General features: G+C 40.1%; 1 pseudogene; it reads left to right on the top strand.

The window, feature by feature from the left end:
• Positions 1-4,743: 4,743 nt before the first annotated feature.
• LOC145637652 (small nucleolar RNA R71) lies at positions 4,744-4,842 on the top strand (annotated as a pseudogene).
• Positions 4,843-11,814: the final 6,972 nt, after the last annotated feature.

Here is an 11,814-nt window from a genome sequence, read left to right as displayed (position 1 = left end):
TTCTCCCCTGCACTAGCTAAGTCAAAATATATCTTCTTGATGGCCCATAAGGAACGATGTTCAAGCTCTACCGGGAGATGGCACGATTTGCCATAGACAAGGCGATATGGAGTGGTACCAATAGGCGTCTTAAAAGCCGTCCTATAAGCCCAAAGAGCATCATCTAACTTGTTCGACCAATCCTTTCTATTCCTTACAACCGTCTTCTCAAGAATGAGCTTTATTTGACGATTGGAGACCTCGACTTGGCCACTCGATTGAGGATGATATGGAAGGCCGAACCGTTGATGCACTCCATGTTTCCTCAACATCTTTTGGAAGGCGTTGTGAACAAAATGAGATCCGTTATCGCTTATCACAACCTTAGGCACGCCAAACCTTGGGAAGATGATTTTGTCGAACAACTTCAACACTACTTTGTGGTCATTAGTAGGGGAGGCAATGGCCTCAACCCATTTAGAAACATAGTCCACAGCCACAAGTATGAATTGATTACCATATGAAGATGGGAATGGTCCCATGAAGTCAATCTCCCAAACATCGAACACCTCTAACTCAAGAATAGGTTGTTGAGGCATCTCATTCCTCTTGGAGATATTCCCAACCCTTTGACATCGGTCACATGACTTCACAAAGCCCCATGAGTCCTTGAAGAGATGCGGCCACCACAAACCACATTGAAGAACCTTGGTAGCGGTCTTGGAAACACCCATATGCCCACCACTAGGGTCCGAGTGGCACATCCTTAAAACACTAGGCACCTCTTCATTTGGAACACAACGCCTAAGTAAGCCATCAACCCCTCGTTTGTATAGGATGGGATCGTCCCACAAGTAATGTCTTGCCTCCCTTTTGATTTTCTTCCTTTGGTTCTTTGAGAAAGAGGGTGGAAACTCCCCACATGCTAGAAAATTCACCAAGTCGGCATACAATGGGAGTTCCTTCACCTCTATGGCATATAAGAAGTCATCAAGCATTTTATCCTCAATAGGTGAACCATCATCATGAATTTGATCACCCTCAAGGCGAGAAAGATGGTCCGCCACAACATTCTCCGCACCTTTCTTGTCCCTAATCTCAATCTCAAAAGTTTGTAATTCAAGCACCCATCGAATCAACCTAGGCTTGGACTCTTTCTTGGCAAATAGATACTTGAGGGCCGCGTGATCCGTGAAGACTATGGTCTTGGAACCCAACAAGTAACAACGGAATTTCTCAAAAGAATGCACAATTGCTAAAAATTCCTTTTCCGTTGTTGTGTAGTTCTTTTGAGCCCCATTGAGTGTCTTGGACATATAGTAAATCACATGAAGCTTCTTGTCTACACGTTGTCCCAAAACACCTCCAATAGCCCAATCAATTGCATCACACATCAATTCAAAAGGAAGATCCCACCTTGGGGCTTGAACAATAGGAGTGGAGATAAGGGCCTTCTTCAATCTATCAAATGCCTTCAAGCATTTGTCATAAAAAATGAACTCAACATCCTTTTGAAGAATGTCATTTAGGGGCTTAGCAATAAGTGAAAAATCCTTGATGAATCTTCTATAGAAACCCGTATGACCAAGGAACGATCTCACACCCTTGACATTCACCGGAGGTGGAAGTTTCTCAATAACTTCTATTTTTGCCTTATCCACCTCAATTCCTCTATTTGAAATCTTGTGCCTAAGCACTATACCTTCCTCCACCATGAAGTGGCATTTCTCCCAATTCAAAACAATATTGACCTTAACACATCTTTCCAAACACTTCTCAAGGTTCACAAGGCACTCCTCAAATGAGACACCCCCCACCGAAAAGTCATCCATGAAGACCTCCATTTCATCCTCCAACATATCCCCAAAAATACTCATCATGCACCTTTGGAATGTAGCGGGTGCATTGCATAACCCAAAGGGCATTCTTCGATAGGCAAAGGTCCCATAAGGACATGTGAAGGTAGTTTTCTCTTGATCATCGGGGTGGATGGGGATTTGGAAGAATCCCGAATATCCATCGAGGAAACAAGCAAATTTGTGCCTTGTTAGTCTTTCAAGCATTTGATCAATAAATGGAAGAGGGAAGTGATCCTTCTTGGTGGATGTGTTTAGACGTCTATAGTCTATACACATCCGCCAACCCGTGACCGTCCTAGTTGGAATGAGCTCACCCTTCTCATTCTCAACCACGGTCATGCCCCCCTTCTTTGGAACGACATGCACGGGGGAGACCCACCTTGAGCTAGAGATGGGGAATATGATTCCCGCATTCAATAGCTTGGTGATCTCCTTCTTAACTACCTCTCCCATTTGGGGGTGTAGTTTTCTTTGTGGTTCGATAGAAGGAAGGGCGCCTTCCTCAAGTGTTATGTGGTGTTGGCACAAGGCGGGGCTTATACCTTTAAGATCATCAATTGTGTACCCCAAAGCACCTTGGTGCTTTCTCAAAACACAACATAACGCTTGAGCTTGGCTCGCGCTCAAGGATGCACTAACTATCACGGGGTAAGTGGAATGAGGGCCCAAGAACTCATACCTAAGGTGTGATGGTAGAGGTTTGAGCTCTACCATAGGCACACCATTACCTTCCTTTGATGTGGCTGCTTGCAAAGCTTCTTGGCTTGAGATTTTCAAGCACATTTGCTCATCCACTTCCTCCATGCTTCCATTAAGCAATTCTTCATAGAATGCCACTTCCTTGCATGGTGTACCTACTTTGTCCTTGTTCAACAAAACATTCTCAAGAGCATCGTTAGAGGTGAGCAAGTGCTCATGCATGGAAGACACAACATGATCAAGTGAATCAATCATCATGCAATATTCTAGAGAAGAAGATGGTTATTTCATGCTTTCATTCAAATCAAATTCAATGACCTCATCTCCTACCTTAAGGGAAATCTTTGCACTCCTCACATCAATCATAGCACCCGAGGTAGCAAGAAAGGGTCTACCTAAAATGATTGGAATGGTAGCATCTTCATCCATTTCAAGCACAATAAAATCCACCGGGAACACAAACTTCCCAACCCTCAATGGAACATCTTCTACCTTACCTTTTGGAAACTTGATTGACCTATCGGCTAATTGCAAGGTAATGTTAGAAGGTAAGAGTTCCCCTAGTTCAAGCCTTTGATAACCGAATATGGCATTATGCTCACACTAGCTCCCAAGTCACATAGGGCATTATCAATTTGCATCTTGTTAATGGCACAAGGGATGGAGAAGTTTCCGGGGTCTTTCAATTTGGGTGGCATTTTGTTCATGATGATAGCACAAAAATTTTCGGTCAAATTGATAGTTTCCACAACCTCACAAGTCCTTTTCCCACTCAAAATATCCTTGAGTAATTTGGAATAATTTGGCATTTGGTTGATCACATCGGTAAAAGGTAGAGAAAGATGAAGTTGTTTTAGCATATCAATGAATCTCCCAAATTGTTCATCCATTTGTGTCTCATGAATTTTTGTGGGTAAGGGAGCTTGGGTTTCATAATTTCTTTCTCTACTCTCACCTCTCTAGGTGTCTCAACCACCACCTCATCCAATGATGCCCTATCCCCCTCATTCTCAACCAAGGCTTCCTTAGGAACCTCCTTATCCTCACCCTTCCTAGGTAATCTCTCCTCAAGAACCTAACCACTCCTTGTAACAATAGCATTCACGTGTTTCTTGGGATCAAGACCTTGGGAAGGTAAAGAAGAAGGGCTTGCATGATCTTTCAAAGCATTAGCAAGTTGAGAAATTTGGTTTTCAAGCATTTTATTGTGGGTCATCATTTCATTAAACTTCTTATCACTAACGGCCATATATGTGTTCAACAATTTGGTTTGATTCTCAATTATTTCTTCCAAATTGGTCCTAGGTGAAGAAGGTTGTGAATAGGAATTTTCTCCTTGAGTCCTTGGAACAAATCCGGGTGGGGGACCTCTTTGAGCATTATTTTGAAAATTTCCCTTCCCTTGGTTGTTCCAAGTACCCCTATTTTGATTTTGACCATAACCTTGATTATGGTTACCACCACCTTGGTTATGGTTACCACTACCTTGGTTGTGATTTTCATAACCTTGGTTTTGATTACCATAATTTTGGCTTTGATTTTGGCCACTATAACCTTGGTTATTATAGCTACCACGAGAACCTTTGTTCCCTTGGTTTCTATAACCACCACCTTGATTATAGTTGTCAAAATTGCCTTGGTTTTGGTAATTCCTATTCCATTGACCTCTTTGATTATCAATCCTTTGAGCATTATTATTTGACACATAATTCACATGCTCACTCTCATTGTTATCAAACTCATCAATACATTCATTAGGACAATTACTAGAGTCATGATCATACGATCCACATGCATCACAAAACAAACAACCCATAGGCATATTATGTGAAGAGGGAGGGGTTGAGAGTTAGAAGGAGTACCTCTCCCCTTAAATTGGGAGGGAAGATTCGAAGCTTGGGAAGAAGAAGAAGTGCTCTCAAACTTGGCTTTGATTGCGGTCATCTCCTTTCCCAAGTTTGTCATTTGGGAGGAAAGGTTGTTGATCGCATTTAGATGGTCCACCGAGTACAATGAATATTGCTAGCTTGAAGAGTCTCTCTCCCCATCTTTCCAATCTTTATAGTACGTCACCACGTCCTCAATAATGTCCACCACTTCTTCTTCGGTCTTGTTCATGATAGGACCCTCGGCCCCCCCATCAAGGCATGACTTGCCTTGGGGACTTAAACCGCCATAGAAGATTTGGACCACTTGGTATGTTGGGATTCCGTGGTGAGGGCACTCCCTTTGATACTCTTTGTATCTCTCCCATGCTTCGTAAAGGCTTTCATTTGGCCTTTGCTTGAACCCTTGAATCAAGGCTCTTGCCTCCGCCGTCTTCTTTTGAGGGTAGAAGCGGGACAAGAAGGCCTTTGTAACATCATCCCATGTTCTCAAGGAGTTGGGCTTCACTTCTTTATCTAGCCACTCTAAGGATCTTCCTATGAGAGAGAAGGGGAACAACTTGAGGCGTATAAACTCTTGAGAAACTCCGTTGACTTTGATGGTGTTGCAATATTTTTCAAATTCTTTAAGATGGTTCAACGGGCTCTCATTCTTAGCCCCACTATATTGCCTCCTCTCAATTAAGGTGATCATGGCCGGCCGAATCTCAAAATCATTTGCCGGTGTTGTAGGCGGAGCTATGCCGCTCTCAAACCTATAAGCACCGGGTATTCCTAGCTCCTTCAAGGCCACTCTCGGATTTTCTCCAATGCCTTGCTCTTCTTCAATCTCTTCTTCACTTGAAGAACTATACCCCAAGGATCGATTAGCTATTCTTCTCCTTGAGAGAGTCCTTTCAATTTCCGGGTCAAAAGGCACAATGGATCGATCACGAGCTCTATGCATGCAAAACTTCAAAGAAAATATTAGTAGCACGGCTACAAGTGTAGCCTAAAGAATCAAAATCTTTTTGTAATTTTTTTTTTCAATTAAAATGAAGTAGACTCAACAATAAAAGCTAAGCACCAATAGCAATCCCCGGCAACGGCGTCATTTTGACAAGAGGAAAATGTATGTCGTTATCTACCCTTCCCCCAAGTCAAACAAAATTTGTAAACACCTAACCAACCTTATATGAATATAGGGCAAGTTAAGGGTCGATCCCTAGGGAATGCAATGGTGAAAACTAGAGTCTAAGTCAAGCTACCTCAAAGATGGAGTTGAGATTTTGGTTGGCACTATGGTAAACTAAAACAAGTCTAATCAAGTAAAACAAAGGTCTAAACACTAGGGATATGGGTTCCACATGCAAGTTCAATGATAATGCTAGTTTAGAGCTCAATCAATTAATTCAAGTATTGCAATGGACAAACAATAGTAGCAATCAAGAGAGTTCAAATGCTATCTCCTATAGGCCAATCTAGGTGTCACTATGAAAGGAAAATCAAGAAGAATCACAAGCAAACCCAATCAATTAGAGCAACTTTCAATTCAATTGTTCATGTCATTAAGAGTTGCAATGCAATCTAGATTAATCTTATAGGTTGATCACTCCTAATCTAATAAATCACATGCAAAACTATGTCAACCAATTTATTTGCAACAAATCAATCAATCAAAGAGCATCAACTAGCAATTTCATTAATCAAACATGCTTCCCCCTTTCCCTAGCAACTAATCTACTCACTAATCATGGTGAAATTCAAGAACAAATAACTAGAAATTGCATTAATCTTCATTCTATATCAAAATCTAAGAGAAATCAAAATATTCAACAATATCAAATTCAAATCCAAAGAAGAACAAGCAACAAGCAAAAATCAAATAGCAAGTAAGTAAAAGATGAAAGAAGGAAGAGATTCTCACTAATATTGATGATTGAAAATGAAGAAATCCAAACATGATTGATCAAATGTTGAGTTACAAATCCAAAACCAAGAACTTCTCTCTAACTTCTCTCTAAATTCTCTCTCTAAAACTAAGCTAATGAAATATTATCAAAAAGTTCCTTTAGAAAAGGAATTACAATTCTATTTATAGGTAAATAAGAAACCGGCAAATCCCGCGGTCTCTCTCGATGAATCCGCGACCGCGGACAAATATGTACGGAACCCTCCGCGGGCTTTCTGGGCAGCACCCGCGCCCGTGGCAAGATAGACCCGCGCCCGCAGCAAAAGATGCCGCGCCCGCGACCAATTCCCTTGCTCCCAAAACTCAATCAGGAGGCCGCGGTCTCTCTGAGATGGAGCGCCCTCTCCAGATTTCCCGCGCCCGCGGAGAGCCCGCGGGGCAACCGCGGGAAGCTCCTGCCAAAATCTTGCAATTTGCTCTTCTTAAGCCCGCGCCCGCGGCTCCACTGACCCACGCCCGCGGCCTGCTGGAAATACCTTGGAGACCTCTCCGAGGCCTCTCCAAGGCCTCTATAAGCCCTCTCTAGCCAAATGCTTCTTCCTTACTTGATTATTAAGGCCCAAACTCGATTCCTTTGCAAAGGTGATTCTCCAAATACCTACACAAGTAAACAAAGAAAGGAAATAAAAGGAAAAAGAGCCAAATAAAAGGAAAACACGAGAACCATAAAGAAAAGAGGAGAAAGAGAAACCTAAGGAAAAAGGACCAAAAATAAGAGAAGAAAGCATGAAAAAGGGAAAGAAATAACCCTAAAAGACTACCCTATGAGTGCCATAAATGAAACTCATCAGGGTCCAATAGTAATGTAGTTGGATGGGGCTTTACAAGAGCTTTCCAACGATATATTATAAGCCCAATTCCGATGAATATTGAGGAAGTTATGGCCAATTTACTGAACTGGGCCTGGTTTGAGCTTTATATGCGGCCCAATGATCTAAGGGAGGGCCTAATATGATTTATCATTCCTAATACGATTAGGAATGGTTTAAGTCTTTTGGATTCTTCTAGAAGGTTCTTTTAATTCCTAATTCAATTAGCATTGATAAATTGACTTTTGTTGACTTTTCAAAGTTTTATTTAAGATCAAAGAGCATTTTTGAGGGAAATACGATTTTATCCTCCTGTACAGCATTTTTTATCTGATTTTAGGAAAACACGTAAATTTCTAGGTCAACGCCAAACGCTAGTTGTAGCGTCTGGCGCCAATGGCCAGCGTTGGCGCCTAACTTGTTTTTCATGCGCCAGACTCTGTTTTGATAATTTTCTCTATAAATAACGTCGTAAAAACTCCGTTTTCGATAACCAGTATTAACCTGCAACCAGTTTTCATTCTCTCATTCTCTAATCATTCACCATCTCTCTCTCTATCTTTTTTAAAAGTCGCTTTTTACATACAAAATTTCACATTTGCAAGATCTAGAAACACCTAGCCATATTAAAAATTGCCTTCGCCCTAGGCGTGAAAGGTTTAATTTCTAAGGGTTTGGTCCCAAATCTCTATTTCAATTATTATTTAATTTAATTATTTGTTTATTATTTTCCTTGAAGTTACTAATGCTTGTATTTTGTTATTAGAAAGAGGTACGAGGCATCAAAGTAAGTACTTTAATGGTTTTTATTGATGTTATGATATAGAGTTCATGCTTAGATTGTTATTATGATTCCTAGTATCATGTCTAGGGTAATTTTAATATCAAGTATGATTAAAAGTATGATGCTTCCTATGTTCTTCCTAATATTCATGATTGTTAGTATCATGTTAGGGATAAAGATTTGATTTTTATTGCTTAGTGACATGTTAGGGTTTGTTATTAATCTTGTTAGTATCATGCCTAGGATCTTGCTATGCTTTAACATGATTATTTTAATTATTTTTATTATTATGATTGTTATAATTATTTTGATTATTATTATTATGTTGCTTGATATATATTGTTATTGCTTGATCACACCTTTTATGCATGTTTAAAGGGAATTGGTATTTTTAATCGCGCTTAATAAGATAATTAATAATCTTGTTAGGATTAATTTGATTATAATGCAAGTTATCGCCAATAATAGTTTTATTTGTGCATTAATATTCAACCAACATAGATAAACAGGTTTAGGGTTAATCCTATTGATTGCATGTTAGTCAAAAAGCGCACATGAATACGATCAGAATAAAGTAGAGGCCTATTACTAGGGTAAGTTCAATATCTTTTAGGTTGGATTTGTACCTTCATCCCCGAACCCTAATTGGTTCAAGACCTTATGGATTTGACGATCTCTTGGATCGTCAAGGGGTGTAACCTTCACCCTGTGAACAGTTTACATGTTCCTAAAACTTGTTGGCGACTCTTTTGCTCTATCTTCTTCCCTTTTGGACGCCACCGTACTTTAGTGTATGATCACAGTGGGGTTCAAGCTAGGGGTTAATGCTTGAAAGTATTCCCCACAGTTTTTCGCGACTCCGCTGGGGAGGATTTCTATTTTAATTCCTGAATTTGTTTCGGCAATGATTTAGAATGAGTGGATGATACTCGAAACGTTCTAAGTATTTCATGTGCGTAATTTTGATTAACATTATTGTCATATGCATCAAAAAGATCTCATTGGAAAGACCTTCCGTAATGAGTTAAAACATAGGATTTTACACGTAGGAAATTTGAGAAATATCTTTCACAACCAGGACCGAAATAACACTGCGCGAAACTGGAAAATTTTATCGAGCACAAATTGCTGCTGAGGCATGTAGGAATTAGCGTCAGGGGCCAGAGCATTGGCGCCAGAATTTTAACTGTAGCGCCAGACGCCAGCATTGGCTCCAGGCGCTACAACTAAAACCTGGCGCCAGTCTCTGTTTGCTGGCGCCAAATTCTTCCAATACCGAGCAAGAAATATGCGTTCTAATTTCGACCAGTTTTTCGTATTGTTTGCTCGATCCTACTTCCTGATTGAATTTTTTCTCACTTTTCTGAAATCCATATGTGTTCTACATATGGACATAACCATCTGGGAATTCATGCTCCATCTACCTGATTGAACGCTCTGAGTAACAAAGGGTACATCCGAGATTGTTGAATTCACCAAACCATGGAAGCGAGTTTTTTCTAAAACTCGCGGTGTCCCATCCACTCGCGCCAACCCTTCACGGTTAGGCTTCCACGCGGTGCATCTGGACAATTAACCATGGACCCTCTATTGACTAAACCATATCCCGAACTTTAGAGAACTAGAGCCATGGTTAGGTTGCAATATCATTGCATCATATTGTGCCTACTTGACTAATTGCGCATTATTTGTTGTGCATATATTATATGTTTTCTTAACCATTTGTTTGACTTGTGTTGAGATTAAATAAATTAATGACTTAAAGAACTTTTCCTAATTAATTAATTGATTAATTAATTTGAGTCAATAAAGTCTAATTTTTTTTTTAATCAGAATTGACTTAGTGCGACTTTACGCATACCCGTGTTGATTAATAACACCGAAAACAGTCCCACATCGAAGCTCAAGCATTGACGCCAAGGCCTGGACTGTAGCGCCACTCTGTGGAGTGTGGCGCCTAGCGACAGCTCTGTCATCTGGCGCTATACTTCACAGTGCGACGCCAGTCCTGTCGTTTTGTCGACAGTTCGGATTATTGATTGAGTCATCACCTAGTGTCTAATTAACCAGTTTGCTAATTAATTCGGTTAAATTTTTGCTGTCAATAGTACTTGGTTTAGTCATTAATTGAGTTTAGTCACATAGTCTAGCCACATGGTCATGACACAAGTCTTAACATGTCACCTACACTCACTAGTCTTAGCACACACCTCGAGTATATGTCACCATGACAATGTATTAGGTTCATGCATAAGTCGGTTTTTCCGTCATTTAAGTTGGGGGTACATTTTATTCCTAATTTTCCATATCCTTCCATCTACATCATTTTTCTTCACATTCTTCCATCTTTCTTCACTTCCTCCATCCATTGCATGTTGAATAAAGCTTGAGTCAAACAATTAATAATGAATATTCCCAAATTCCTTTTCCATAGTACTTGGTCGAGGAGAGAAGGCTGATTAATCAAGGACAACCTCTTTATTCAAGTCTCACTTTTTGATAAACCAATTCGTCAAAAGAGGAAGGCTAAAAAGATAATGGCAACTCAAGAGGAAGTTAATGAACTTAGGAATCAGTTGAATGACGTGACTGAGGTGTTAAAGGCTTTAACCCTCAAATTGATTACCCTGTGAAGCAACAACAAATGAACCTCATGCAAGAAAGTTTGAGGAAGCTATCTAGCGACTATAAATTTCATGGCATGAGTTCACAAGGGGTCTTGCTGGACAAAGAACCTCTTCCGCATAAGTTCAATGCCACTGACATCCCAAAATTAAAGGCAACAGATAACCCTTACTTCCATCTAAGAGCTTTTGAAACTATAATGAACATTAAGGGTATCGATAAGAAGGTTTTCCCCTCTCTATTCTCACTATCTCTTGAGACCGTTTGCCAGCAATGGTACTTCTCCCTTGACAAAGAGAAAACCTCTACCTGGGAATCGATAGTAAACGCTTTCATTGATAGGTACAAGTGCAATATTCAAGTTGAAACCGATCATAGACAACTTGAGATGCTAAGACAAAAAGAGAATAAAGGTTTTACTTCTTTCTTTAATAAATAGAGGGAAACTTCTGCTAAGATGATTGAGGTGCCCACTGAAAAAGAATCTGTGAGGATGTTTATCAAGAATCTCCAAGAGAAGTATTCGAAGCATTTAAAATATCAACACAATCTGAATACTTTCAAGGCCGTTTATGACATCGGAATTGAAATCGAAGATGACCTCGCAAAACAAAAAGCTACTAACAATAGTAACCATAGTGGCTGGAAAGGAAAGAAGAACGCCAATCCTTCTTCTTCCGAAAACGCCCACTCTAGTAATAATGTTAGTACTTTTGACCATAATGGTGTCTTAGCCGTTGACAATCAATGATCTAAAAGGAAACCCAGGAGAGAGTTCACACCCATTAGAATGACATACGATGTTGCCTTCGACCGTCTCTACGATCGAGGATTAATTAAACCTATTGGCCCTACCGAGGATCCAACGCCAGAAAATCGATCTTCGAGATGGAATCCCAACTCTTATTGCAAGTACAATCGAGGAAACGGTCATACCACTGAAGAATGCTATAGGTTTCGAAATCTCATTCAAGATCTCATAGAAGAAAACAAGATCCCATTGCCTCTAGCTAGCGAGAAGACTGGGTGATGATAAAGCGAACGACACAAGACAAGAGGCGAACTTCAACGACAAGATTTCATGACCTCCTTTTCTATTTCTTTTTCATTTTTTCCTTTCCCCAATAAGTCTAGCATAGGATCCTTTATTTTCCCTTAGATTACTTTTGTAGATTCTCTATTTATTTTCCTTTAATAAAATGAGCATTTATTTCCTTGCATA

Source organism: Chenopodium album, chromosome 6, assembly GCF_948465745.1.
Source record: "Chenopodium album chromosome 6, dcCheAlbu1.1, whole genome shotgun sequence".
Classification (NCBI taxonomy): Eukaryota; Viridiplantae; Streptophyta; class Magnoliopsida; order Caryophyllales; family Amaranthaceae; genus Chenopodium; species Chenopodium album.
Note: the sequence above shows the minus strand (reverse complement) of the source record. Positions and strands in the feature narration are given on the sequence as shown.